The sequence below is a fragment of the Chionomys nivalis genome, chromosome 3 (genome assembly GCF_950005125.1).
Source record: "Chionomys nivalis chromosome 3, mChiNiv1.1, whole genome shotgun sequence".
Taxonomy (NCBI): domain Eukaryota; kingdom Metazoa; phylum Chordata; class Mammalia; order Rodentia; family Cricetidae; genus Chionomys; species Chionomys nivalis.
Window position 1 is genome coordinate 66,093,266 of NC_080088.1, and position 14,771 is coordinate 66,108,036.

General features: G+C 40.0%; 1 protein-coding gene across 3 annotated transcripts in view; it reads left to right on the top strand.

Moving 5' to 3' along the window:
* Nucleotides 1-14,771, top strand: part of Fgf12 (fibroblast growth factor 12) — a 539,239-nt gene that overhangs the window by 363,933 nt on the left and 160,535 nt on the right. The gene's annotated exons all lie outside the window — the stretch shown is intronic.

The window sequence follows — 14,771 nt, forward strand, 5'->3', positions numbered from 1 at the left end:
CTAATCTCTACTTACAGTTCAGTCATTGCAAAGGTGTCATGTGGTCACCTCTTGGTGGAATGAGGCCACAGTAATGCTTGTTTTAATGCATCTGGTTTGTTTTTAATTTTAAGAAAACTAGCATGCCATTTTCATCAAAATCATAGTTTTCTTAGTGAATATGAGTACCTCCAACAAATTTCTGCAACTGGGTAATTTAAATAATGGGATTATTTGTCACAATTCTGGAGCTGAAGGTTAGAGAGAGAGGAAGCGAGCTCTCTCGGTTTGTTCTTACAAGGGCACTAATTCCATGATGAGGGCTCCATTTCTGGGATCTAACTACTTTTCAAAGGATCCTTTCAAATGTCACCACATTGGAGGGAAGGACTCACCTTGAGTTTGAGAGAAATAGAAATATTTAGTCCTTAGCAACGGACTCAAGAAGAGAATTGATGGTGGGGAGATAATTCAGTGGCTTATACTGCTTATTACATAAGTGCAACGGCCTGAATTTGACCCTCAGAACCCACATTTTAAAATCCAAGGATGGTGGTTTCTGCACCCAAATGTTTGAGTCATAGAGACAGTCAAATCCCTGAGACTTGCTGGACAGCCGTCCAGTCAACTTAAAATGTTCTAGACCGGTGGGTTCTCAAGCCATGGGTTGTGACTCCTTTGAGGTCATGTGTCAAATATCCTACATATCAGATTTTTTACATTATGATTCATACCAGTAGCAAAAATACAGTTACAAAATAACAACTAAAGTAATTTTATGCTAGAGGGTCCCCACAACATGAGGAACCATATTAAAGGGTCACAGCATTAGCAATGTTGAAAAATATTGCTCATGAGCAATAAGAGACCCCGCTTCACAAAACAAGGTGAATGGTGACAGGAATGACACCTAATGCTGTCTTCTGGCTCCCACATGTATGCATCATGCACTCATACACCTACGTGAATATGTGTCCCTCCCACACACACAAAGAAAAAATCCTAGATATCAGGTGCATATCTGGCAGCTATAATACCTTTTCAGACCAAAAATCTGTATACGATATAATATTTCAGATTATGAAAGAAATAAATACACAAACGGATTGAAACATAGATCATAGATGTAGTCTTTTCATTAAGTTGCATAATATCTATGCAATAGATAATAATACTTAAGTAATAATAGTCAACAAGCTTGTGAACTTCTACTAGGAAGTGAATGCTGAACTTTAGAGACTATAGGGAAGAACGATTACCTCGAATTTTATTCAGAAGGAAACAGATTAGATTTTTCCTGGAATTTGGACAGAGGCTTTTTGCTTATTGAATTTTCCTATCAGGTTGCTGGAGATTTCCTTTGAAATGTATCACTATAGTTGGGGCAAGAATGAACAAGCATTGCTACAAAACAGCAATTTTCACTAGATGGAACATGCTATCTCTGGAACTGTGACAGACAACTCTTAGTCACTCACCGTGTCATGAGGAAACCGAAAGGTACCATGGAGCAGCGCCTAGCAGTGTCCTTGTGCAGGCATCCGTGACTGGTGTCAGCACTCTGCTCATGAATATTCAGAGGTCGTGAAGCTTTCCATCCTCCCATCCATCCAGTCGTTTGCTACCTGTGTGTTTATAACTAGTTGTGGGCACACATTTTCTGAGATCAGCAGTTCTTAACCTGTGGGTCATGACCTCTTTGGGGGTTACACGCATATTGGGTATCCTGCATATCAGGTATTTACATTGCAATTCATAACGGTAGCAAAATTATAAAGTAGCAATAAATTAATTTTGTGGTTGAGGGTGACCACAACATGAGAAACTGTATTAAAGGGTCTCAGCGTTAGGAAAGTTGAGAACCTCTGTCTTAAAAGTAATATGAAGAACTCTTTCACTGTAGTGGGAGACTACAACAGTCAACAAATAAGCCGGGCGGTGGTGGCGCACGCCTTTAATCCCAGCACTTGGGAGGCAGAGGCAGGCGGATCTCTGTGAGTTCGAGACCAGCCTGGTCTACAAGAGCTAGTTCCAGGACAGGCTCCAAAACCACAGAGAAACCCTGTCTCGAAAAACCAAAAAAAAAAAAACAGTCAACAAATAAAGAGGAACATTCCCCATATATGATTATTGCTGTCAGAGAGATCATGATCTATCTGCTTTGTTTAACTCTCAGAATAAAGTTTCAAACTTTCACTAATTCATCCTGAGGGTGTTTCTGTCCTTTGTACCATGTATCTGTGCATTTTGACTTGCCGTATACATTCTGTAGAATGTCTAACAAGATGTATAGTTTCAAAACTTTTGTTAACCACATACGTAAAGGTTTTCTAAAGTTGCTAGTATGTTCTTGGGATTTGCATGAAAGAAAATTTCTGATTATTTCAACAAAAAGATACTTATTAGCATGCTGGTATTATTTTAAAACCTTAAGAGTTCCGATTGGCAGTACATATCTTCCAACCCCAATTATTATTTTTTAAGATAATTTTAATAGCATATATGAAAAAGTATTACACAATAGATCTTAGACCTCAGTAACTGTAAGATAAAACTTTGAAGAAAGCAGAAAAGTAGGTCTTCGTTACTTTGAATGAAAGAATGGTTTCTTAGAAATGACACCAAGGAACAATCAATAAAAGAAAAATAAACTGGATTTTATCATAATTAAAATCCTCTGTGCTTCAAAAGATATGATCAGGCAAAAGCTCAATTCATAGAAAGAAAGAAAACTTTGAAAGTCACCTTTCCAATCAGGAACTCATATCTGAAATATATAAAGTACTGCTACAACTCAGTAATTAGATGGCGTGGTTAAAGTGTGCGAAGGTCTGAGCAAAGTGTAGTGATGGAGCCTGTCCTGGACCACCCCCAGCATTGAAGCAAATGGGTGTAAAGAACCTAAGTAGTAAACATGAGGATCAAACACACAAAATCCAGCCAATAGCTACCAGAAGAGATGCTCAACACTGCCAACCAGCAAGAAGATGTAAATTAAAATCCCACAGAGATACTGCCTCATATGCACTAAGGTTATATTTAAATGTTAGAAAATAACACCTGCAAGTGAGAAGTGAGTTATTTGTACATTGCTGTTGGGGATGTAAAGTGTTGTACACATTTTGGAAAACATCCTGATGCTTTGTTCTAAGGTTAGATGTAGTTTTTACACGACCAGCAGTTAGACTACCAAGTATTTACTACAAAGAAAGGAATGTGTTTTTACACAAAACTCTGAGTAGCCACAGTATTATAATTGACTATAGTCCCAAAGCTGAAACAACTCAAATATTCAACTAATGGATGGATAGAACATATGTGTGTGGCTATTGAAAGTCACTGACACATACTGCAAAACAGATTAACTGTGAAATCATATTATATGAAACTTATATTTTTAAAAAGCGAATTTTTAGGATAAAATAAAAGGCAAAAGTATTTTATTTACAGAAAACGCCCAGGGTAGGCTACTCCATCATATGAAAACAGACCAATCATCCTTGGTCATATAGTGTGGAATGCCGGAATGCACTTATGAGCGAGGAGAGGAGAGTGATGCTGAAGGGGCGGAGCTTGCTTCCTGGGCTCATGACAAGCTCTCAAATTGATCTGACTGCTTACAGTTCTGGGCTTACACTAAAAACCATTAGGTTGTATATTTTGAGTGGTTAAACTGTAGAGTATGTGAATTAAAAATAAGGTGGTGACTTAAAAGCCAATTTTATTTAAAATGTCAGTTAAATCATGATTTAATAGCAGTTTAAGGGTAAACTCAACATTTTTCTTAATGTAGTCAATGCAACCCAGTTGGGTTGCATGTTTTGCTTGTTTAAGGTAGTGCAAGGATGTGAATTTTATCACTTTGGAGAAGTGAGATGAAGTTTAGCATCTTTTGTTACAGCAAAATGTGGGAAAAGGAGTGGAAGCAGTGGAGTCCGTGTTGCCATGGTGATGCTGTGCTTTTTTTTTTTTGTTGTTGTTGTTGTTTTGTTTTTACAACCATAAACTCTAATAATTTTGATCACAAAACACAGACTGTGAGGGCAGAGTTCTCTAAGGAGATTACTGTTCCCTAACACCAGTGTGTTCAAGGGCAGTTTTAGTCTATGCTTTAAAATGATGTCCACAGTCAACAGCAAAATGATACATTTGAATAACTGTAAGTTTAAATCAAAAATGTGATTTTGCTTTCTCTCCTTAACTTAATTTTAAATTTTGTTATGAGACATTTTATAATATTGTGTGACTTAAAATTCCACCTTAGGGCTACTTAATAAAGCATATGCACAATATGTATATGTATTTAGCTTCATTCTGGTGCAGTGGTTCTCAGCCAGGGGGTTGCAACCCTTTTCGGGGTTTGAAAGATCTTTTCATAGTAACTCTGTGCAGGTATCCTTGACTGGGGTCAATGCTTGCTACTGAATATTCAGAGAGAGTGAAGCTTTTCATCCTCGCATTCATCCAGTTATCTGCTACCTGTGTGTTTATAGTTGGCAGTGTGTGGACATTATCTTAGATTAGCATTCTCAACCTGTGGGTCATGGCCCCTTTGGGGGCTGCATGCATACTAAGTATCCTGCATATCAGATATTTACATTACAATTCATAACAGTAGCAAAATAACAGCTAGCAATAAAAATAATTTTATGGTTGAGGGGTCACCACAACACAAGGAACTGTGTTAAAGGGTCACAACGTTAGGAAGGTTGCGAACCACCATCTTTGATGTTAGAAGTAAAATGAGAAGCACTTTCACATGTAATGGGAGACTACAACATTAAACAAGTAAACAGGAACCTTTCCCATATGCGATTATTGCTGTCCGACAAATCAAGATCAGTCTGCTTTGTTTATTTTAGTGATTACATAGTGTGCCAATCACTTCAGATCATCTCTTTCAATGTATAGTAACACACAGTGGAGAGCCGTCAGATGTCTTCTGCCAGTCATCATAATTGGTTTTATCTTCATTTTTGCAAATAATAAGCACACTCTCAGGTCATAATGGCAGCCTTTTCGTGAAGTGTGGCTATTTGGTCGGTGTTTCTTTAATGACATCGTGACAGTTGTTCTACCATCTCTTTCTTGTGTTCGTCCTAAACCTCAGTATGCCGGCCACTGTCAGGTCACATAACTAACTGGATGGTGCACATTCTCAGAAATGTTACTGCTTTGAATATTCCACATCTCCTTAAAGCTCAGTTCAGACAACGTAGAGGAGGAGAAAGGACTCTTCTGAAAATTACCGAGATCTAAAGAGTTTCAGGGAAATTAAAAAGATTTTCTGTACAGTTTAGTTGGGGAGGTTTCAGCTCCATTACTCTCTGCTTGAGTAATGGAGGCCTGCATGGACAGCGGACTGGAGGCTGCTGTGCTGAGCTCAGGCAGGCAGCTGTGGTGGAGACTGCAGTGCGGGAGCAGTCACTTCCAGCTTCACTGCTCTTGCTGATTGGGATGGGGTGATTTACCTATTTGCTGTCTCCTAGCATCTCTTGATTGTTCGGAAAGTGGTCATGGCATATTTACTTGGAGGGCTTGTCAGAAAGATTTGGAATGATAAAATAACAACTAATAAACTTAAATCCATGAAAAAACACGCAGTAAACGTAGGTTTTCTTTCTGCCTCCTAAATCTGTCAAGGTATTTGGCAAGGCAAAGATATCTCATGCATTACATATACTTTGCATTTGAAAATTTCTTTGCGTATGTGGATAGGTTTGTAGTCACGCTTTTGCTTCTGACCTGGTGTCCCCTTCACTTCATTACCTGGGATCTTGTATCCTACTTACTTTGTATTTTATCCCCCTCCAGGTTGGCCATTCACTGGAAACCTTCACTGAACATTGTCTCGCAAGCATATTATCAAATCTCCTCTTTGGGGCTGACCTTCAAAATGCTTGAACAGTTTTGACCTTAAATGACCTCCGTGACTTCATTTCCAGATTCCTTTCCCTTTCAGGCAAGCTTTCTTTTCTTGCACCATTTCATAATCTCACCTCACCTTTTCATACCCTCAGACTTCATCTTTCACAGTTTCTCTTGTTATTGTGGTTTGCTCTGTTTTCCCTTCAACACTCCACCTTTGTCTTTTTTATTTCCACCATCAGACCTGCCTTGGATTCCCTCTTCTAACTAAACTTTGCCATCTTAGGCGCAGCTCATGCTTTTGTCTCCAGATTGGAGCCATCAGCATCTTGAAGGTAAACCCTGTGATGGTTCTTGCTCAGATTTCCACCCAATTTCCAGGTGTTTATGTATTTCTTCATCATAGCACCTGCCGGCACCTGCACCAGGAGCAGTTACCAGAGTCATCTCTTGGACAGTTTCTAGTTTCCGTGTTTCTTCAGATAGGTGGGGCAGCTTTGTGGCCTGACAGCCCTCACTGAGAGAACCATCAAAGACCTAAAGTGAGAACGAACGGTACAAGGTTTGTTTTCCTTTCTGTATCTATCACAGCAAACACCTCCTTTGTGTCCACCGGCAGACTGTTTTCATTGCTTCGTTCTGCTCCCCAATTCTTTTTCTACCTGCGTATTATTTCTAAAATCTGTATGACGTATTCATGGTTATGGTTTGCACTAACATGACGTTTTACCAGGAAATGGAGTTGTTGGACTGCGGATGTATTCCAGTTGCTGAAGTGCTTGCCTGGCATGCTCACAGCCCTAGGCTAGATCCCCAGCAGCATAGAACCTGGGAGTGGTGGTTTACAACTACGATTCTGCTAACTGGACATCGTTACAGGGAAGCAGAAGTTCAAGGTCATCCTTAGTTATGTAGTTAGTAAGTTCAAACCCAACTTGGGCCTAGTAAGAGCCTCTTTCAAAATAGAAAAGAAAAATTAAAATCCAGTTGTTCCCCTGTGACAGAGTAGAGATGATTCTTCAGTTTAGAAAAAGCAAATAGTATTTCTACAGAGAAAATGAAATTTACATTCTAGGGTTTTGTTCTCAATTTTTCTGTTAGAAAAGCACGCTTGTCTCCATTATTACACTTTTTTTTTTTTTTTTTTTTTTTTTTTTTTTTGGTTTTTCGAGACAGGGTTTCTCTGTAGCTTTGGAGCCTGTCCTGGAACTAGCTCTTGTAGACCAGGCTGGTCTCGAACTCACAGAGATCCACCTGCCTCTGCCTCCTGAGTGCTGGGATTAAAGGCGTGTGCCACCATCGCCCGGCTCCATTATTACATTTGATTCTTCCTTCTGTGACATAGGACAGGCAGCATCCCAGATCGGGAATTAATTTTCAGTGTTCACTCTAAGGTAATTTGTGTTGCACAATGCTAGTATGCCTAAAGTTCACATAATTTGACATGTTAAATTGTGGTTACCCCAATATTTACTGAAGTGAGGTAAATGGTTGTAGTTTAGCAGTTTAAAGGCCTTTGGTCAGAGGATCTCCTGCCTGACATTTGAAATCACTTGTTTTGGCCATTAGATACAGATACTAGATTTTTATTGTCCCAGTGATACAGTATGATCAGAACAGTTCAAATTAAATTTTAGATATATCTTAAAATTTATCTATGTTCTTTTAATCATTAAAACAATATAAATTAAAATTCAATGCCTGGTGTTTTTTTTAACATTTAAAATCTTATTTTTATTTGTGGGTACATGTCTGTGTCTGCGTGAGTGTGTGGCATATGTGTGTGGGTGCCCTGAGGCCAGAAATAGGATTCTCTAGATCTGGAGTTATTGGTGGTTGTGAGCTGCCAGGCATGTGTGCTGAGAACTAAACTCTGGTCCTTTGGAAGAACAGCAAGCTCTGTTAACCATTGACCAGTTCCCCACCATCTCATGTCTAATTTTTATGCTAGGATGCATTGTTGGAATGAGGTTTTTATTCTTAAAATTTTTAAATGTTCTCTGTTGCCTTATCACTTCCCTAGTGACTTAATGTATTAGTGAAATCTCAAATGGAAGTATGAAGTATGGTTCAGTAGATTGCATGTTATCCTTTTTATGACCTCTTGTATGCCTTTCCTGGTCCTTTTTCTCAAATCTCTCTATATAAACAGAGTTGTGGGCACCTTTTTCTTTACAAATGAAGAGATGTAGGCAGCATCCCCAACGTCTAAGATAAATCATGTGACAATTTAAAATAGAGTTATACAGCCAAAGTCTCACATGAAAAATGCAGACTGAAATTGGCTGTATTCCACACTCTCGAGAGCCCAAGCCAGCAGTCCAAAATGGAAAATGGAGTGTTGGGAGAAAAAAAAAGCATTTCCCCAAAGAAGCACACATTCATCTCGGGTGGCAGGAAGGACAACTCTTGGAGCACTGTTGTAGGTTTGGCTTCTTCCTTGGCACCTCATAGTGCCTGGCTCTATGAGGCAGCTTCCAGCAAACTCTGCAAGCCCTGCTCAAATGTGGCCTCTGACAGCTTGTGTTTGAACACCGCTTGCTATAGTGAGAGATCTACACATTCACCATTTCTGCCTGTGTTTTCCAACGTCATGCTTGCCCAAGCCTCATTTCTACAGAGTTCATCCTTAAAAGAAAAGAAAATCAGTGATGTTCTTCATACAAATTGAGTATTCATGATTTTCATACTCAACTCTAAAATGCTTCAAAATCCGAAACTTTCTTCTGAGTGTGGACATGATGCTATGACAGTAGACCATTCTCCACCTGACCACATGTGAGAAATAGCAGCCAAAATTCAGGCACATTGGAAATATTTGTATTCCCTCCAGTCGGTAAAAGAACACAGATAAAGTAGTAATGGATTTGGTGTTTTTATTTGGGTGCCATCCTGAAGACCTCATGGATATATAAAAATATTCCAAAGTCCAAAACAATGAATCATACAAACACTTCTTGTCCCACGGAATTTGAATGAGGGATGGCTATCTTATATTCACACAGAATCTGTCTTTATGGAATCATCTCTGATATTAATGACTTTGTTACCTAATTTAAATTTAGGTTCAATGCTTCTCTTTGTTCCTGATTCTGTGATATGAAGTCACACAGATACATGCTGCTTGTCATGTTCTTTGTATGTGGTTAGGATCCTCTAGCTCTTGCCATTGTGAAGAATAGATATCTCCTTTTTTATATCCATTCTATTATGATAATGTGATTGTTCATTTTCATATCTGTCCATATGCATTTATTATCTCTCCCAGTAAACGATGCTTAGTGGAAAGAACTTAAAAAGTATTTGCAAATTTCAATTATTTGTTGAACACATTAAAGTACTATATAATGTAATCTTGTTCTCCACGGGAATATTAACCAAATCCAGTTCTTTCGAAATGACTTTGTTCATTTTTGTATGAGTGGACCTTTCAATAACTAACTAAAATGAATGAATAATTAATAGAATCACTAAATTTTAGAAGCAGAAAGAAATAAATCATTTGTTTCAATCCCTACACTGTTAGATTGACATTTAGAGCCTACCCTTGAGATATCTTTACTGAGAGTTCTATGTGGGACTGTTGAGGATTATCCTATTGTATCATCTGTGCAAATGACAAGTCAGTTTATATCTCCAGTGGCCCTTTCTGCTTTTCCTGTGCTCTTCTCTGGCGCCCTGAGAAAACCTCTTATAACTCGTCAGTAGTACAACCCAGAGAACAAGAGTTTATTAAGGTTTATTTAGTCCCGTGTTTCCAAGTGTGTTGGTATTTTCTCCTCGTGGCTCAACCCTGAACCGTGGTTTGGGTCTTTGCTCTTCCTACTCCAGAGGCTTACCTGGACTGGAGCTCTAACTTCACCACCTTCATTTTTGTGTAGAAAGCTGTAGTTCATGTTGAACTATAGAAAGAAAGAAAAGAAGGTCATCCTTGGTCTGTAGTCATTCTCTGCATTGGTTTCCCTTTAACGCTCCTTTTTACCAAAAGGAATCTCATCAGGCTGAACCTCTGTGTTGGATGGCGTTTATATTTTAGCCGCACTTCATTAGCACCATTGGTACTACATGTTTGGTGCACTCTTCAACTACAACACAGGTCCCAAAGCATCACTGTGCTGCTGCATAACACACTTGCAAAATGGACCTCTCAAGGTCACCTTGAGAAAGCTCCCATTGATTTTCACACTACCTGCTGCCGTGCCTCCTTTTCTTTGCTGCTTTCCTGCTCGGCTCTCTGTGATGGTTGCGATGTGTATTCATTTTCGACATATTCACCAAGGGCCTTATCTAAAATACATCATTTTCAGTTTATAGAGGTATTCCCTTATCCAGATACTTGGGGGTTATCATGATGACCCTCAGAGAATAGTGCCCTTTTGATCTTCTTTTAGTATTCCATAGATAGGAACTGTAGCATCAGACTCATCTGAGCTATGGACTAAGGCATTTGGTCACATCCATAATGGGAGCCAAGTGCTGGTGCCCCAGGGCTTCTGTAGTAGATGATGCAAAAGCATTTCCAAGGGATTTGATTCTCTTCTGTATTAAAAATAAACATTTAAAATGTTCCTGTAATTTTAAGTCCATTATACTATTTATGCTTGAGGGGTTTTCATGTTCATAATAACACTGGATCCAATCAAACCTGGGGTTTTTCAGAGTAGTGTAATTATTTCTATAGCTAATACAGAGTGAGTTAGCAGCATACTTACACCTCATTTCTCTCCCTTCTTAGGAAAGTAACCATTTTACCACCCATTGGGGTCTATCATTTCTAAGATTTTTATTTGCCTTTTGATGCCAGACTACTGGCTGAGATGTGTGTCTGAAAGAGTGATGCCCATGTTTTGAAGCCAGGAGGACAGCAGGTGACAGCAGACTGATTGTGGAGTTTGGCCAGGAGGTAGAGCTGGTCAAGGGCAAAGGCGCATGGAATCATGTTCCTGGGAGCAAGGAAAAACAAACAGACGATTATGTCTGTGCCTGAGACATTTTCCATTTAGCTTTTTTAACTTTTCATGGAAATTCAATGTCAGTTAAAGTTCCATTTTCACCCCTCATGATGCCTAGCCCAGGATTAAGAAGTGGTGTAAAATGTGGCAGTGGGAGCCAAGGCTTTACCTTCTTTACCTTGAAATGTAATACCTGGAGCAGCCATTGCTGTTGCTGTGATCACATCCTTGAGGGAAACATCTTAGTGGGGTGGGGGTGACTTTAGCTCACAGTTCCATAGCGGAAAAGGCAAGATGGCGGAACAGGAGTGTAAGCTCGGTGGAACTCATGACAGTAAAATGGCTCCTAACTGTGACCACTGAGCAAGGGTGAACCTCCTGCAACTATGCAGGAAGAATCCTCTATCCCCCTGGTACTGTGCAGGCCAGCTAAATCCCATGAGTTAAAGTCTCTACAACTATCCAAACACCAGCTGTGGATCAAGCGTTGTCTCGTTGTCTCTTTGAGGGCTAGTTCACATTCAAACCAGAACAGAGTTTGAAGTTAGCCCACTGAGGTTTCTCTGTTCTCTGCCCTGCCTTTAATGTGTTTACACTCATCTCGAGTTTTTCTTTCAGTACCTATTTTCCCCCTACCTGCCCTTTCTCTGCCTCCTTTCTTTCTAATTGTTCTCTTCCTTCCGGCCCTTCATCCTCTCCTCCATTCCCCCTTCCTATCCTTCTTCTCTGGTCTGTATGCCGTGCAAGCAAACTTCTCCCACAGGAGTTCCTAGTTCAGCAAGGGAGGCAGATAATACAAAGTAAAGGCATTCAGAGAGAATTCTGCCCAAGTTCTGAATGTGGAGGAAACCTTATGGGGCAGAAATCAGTTTATGAATATAATTCTGCTGTTTAATGTCTAAGAAAAAAAAACTGTCATTGTTAACTGTGATCATGTCATATGGATTATGTGATAATATATTATTCATTTTAATATTTAAAAATTACCACAAATAAATAAATACAGAAGAAACCAGAAGTTACCTACTGTCGGTGCCTTTGTATGAAACTTTGCTCCTTGCCTTCTATTCAAGATCAACTCTGTAGTCAGATAAGCCATGGGAGCTCTGTTTACCAAGACCATGGAAACTATGTACTCGGCAGGACTGCTTACTCCATTGACAAACAGAAAGTTGTATTTCTGTGGGGAGTAGGAGGCAGGTAATATAAGAACAGTGGAAGAGATGAAAGTATTGTCAGTGTCAGTCTCTACAGAGACAGTGGGAAGCATGAGGATCACCTCCCACTCGCAGGGCTATTGCTGAAAGCCTCTGTGGGCTGAGAGGATTGTGTACAATCCTTTCCGAGGTATTTGAATCCCGCAGTCCACAGCTTTGGGGTAGGGATAATAGCTCTGTCTGACTGAACAATGCCCCAGGCTCTCACTGTGTCAATTGATGAAGTGATAGGGAGGATAATTGCAACCCTTAAGGGCTTTGAGTGCTCCCCACACTAGATCTTTCAGTTCATCCATTCAGTCATCGCACTGACTCTCTGAATTAGGTCCTAATAGTGTCTTCCACAGACATGGATGAGGAAGGAAAATAAAATGGTCTTCTCGAAACTGAAGCCATTAGCTATGTTAAGTGCTGTTGATCTAATAATAAGAAAACGTGAAGTACTATTGATTTTGTGGTGCATGGCCATTTCAAAAGACTTTTATATCGTTTATAGTTTTATGATCAATGCAGCCCTGTAAGATAAGTTAAATCGGGTGTATTTCTTTGTCTCCTTAACGATAAAAACATTAAGGCTCAGGGACACATGCTGAAGAACTCATAGGTGATAAGTGCTAAAACGGAGTCAATTTCCTGACTATATTCTCTTGAAGCCAGTTCAATGTATCCTGACATCTCTCTGTAACTTAAGCCTGCATAGACATATCTGGCTTAGGCAATTCTCCAGTCCAATAGAATAAAAATCGAACAGTTGTGGAAGTTGGGGACGTAAATTTCAGTGTCTTGGTAACTATCTTACACATTGTACGGTCTTCATTGGAGTTGCTAGATAAATGAGATGTCAGCGCATTGAACAGCAGGCATCACTGCTGCTGGCTTTCGATTGGCTCCATCTGTTGCTAGGAGGAATTGTGGGCTCTCAGCAGCTGCCAGCCAGACAGGCATTTCTGAGTGGAGCTGAACCCAGGTTGACAATAGCTAGTAAAGGAATGTGTCCTCACCTCGCAAGGACATCCTTCACGCCGATGTTTTTATTTATTAATTTTTTATTTTTTATTACCTGGGCCAAGAGAACTTCTGATGTTGATGCATTTTATTGTTTTTTTTTTTTTTCATGAAGCCCATGTTTCTTCTTCTTTTCCTTACCTAGGTTAGTTTAGTTGCTGACAGACCAGTCTCTCACCTTACAAAAGAATAAGTAATTTCCAACTAACATCTGAAATGCAGAATTTGGTTTTTTCTCTAGTAGGAAAGTAATTATTAGCTTAAAAGAAATAAAGCCTATTTAGAGAGAGAGAGAGAGAGAGAGAGAGAGAGAGAGAGAATGCTGGGTGCGCATCATTTTTCTGGCGATTGCAAAAGAGATTTTCTAATGTCCTAAGGGATTAGGACTGTGACAGAAGAGTGAGAATAGTTCTGTCTGGGTGGCTTCCCGTGTTGAAAATCCTGTTTGTCTGCAGTGCAACTGAAATAGATGCTGAGGAAGGCAAAGCATTATGCCCATTCTCTCCTTTCTTGTCTTCCCATAGCATGCTGTCTGCCTGGAAGATTATCACCTTGTTGGCTTAACTCATCTTTGCTCATTCAAGTAGGGTTGATGAACAAGACTTGTGGCAGTTTCCCCCATATGTTCCTAGCACCAGGACTCACGCTCTGCTTCTGAAACTGTGAATCATAGACCACCGTGGGAGCTGCTGTTTCTTGTGGCCATTAGCATTGCTCAGTTGTTGAATGCCCAAGATCCAAGGATCATATTTTATGCAAGTTTGCATTCCTAGTCCTTAGAACTGCACCTGGTTCCTAGTGGACACCACTCCTTAATGCCCCGAATACCAGCCCTAAACTGTTCAGTGTGTTAACAAAGGCATTACTGTAATGTATTTCTCTATATCTCTGAACAGCCCATTCCAGATCTGGGTACCTCAAAGACCAGGTTTAAAAGTCAAAATCAAATTACTAAATCACCACAACGAAGCAGAGAATGTATCTCTGACTGCTGGAAGATGCTAACTGCGTCTGATCACATCCATACATGGAGGTCTTCAAGCATCTTTTAACCATGGAGTGGGATCCATGTAGCATGGTGTTTAATGTGGAAGGGGGACTCACAGGCTCTTTGATAGACTTGAAAAAAAGGCTTCCAGAAGGGGCTTGAGATGCCTGAAGGTACCTAGAGGGCAGTTGACTCAGCTCTACTTGACCCCTATTGGGCAGTCTCTTAGCTTTCTTCACAGCCTCCCACTTAATGTTTTCTGCCAAGTTAAGTTGCACTCAATTCTGTGTTCTCCATAAAGCTTTCATAGCTATGGATTTTGATGCCCAGTAAATATTGAAATTAAATTGAGGTTCCCTTCCTCTTTCTACCCCATTGTATTCCTTACAAAGAGTGTAAGAGAACAAACATCTCCTCTGGACCCTCAGGTGAAACCAGTCAAAGAAGAGGCTGCTGAACATACAGTCCAAGAATTAATACATGAAGGTTTGTCAGCCATGCCCCCTCCTGTCTTTCCCTGTAGCCTCCCTTGTCCTCCACTCCCTTAGCCACCATTCAAGATGAAGAATCCACAGCTTTCTTCTGTGCATTGGGAAGTCTAACAATTCTCAACACTAAGCAGATCCACCTCTTTTCTAGACTCCTGAACCCCAGCCGAGCTGTTTGGAAATGGAAGCAGATTGGGGCAATGTGCACTTGCTGACCACCACATGAACTTACTGTTGTTTTCCCCTCCCCTCTTTCCTTTAATCGTTTTCTACA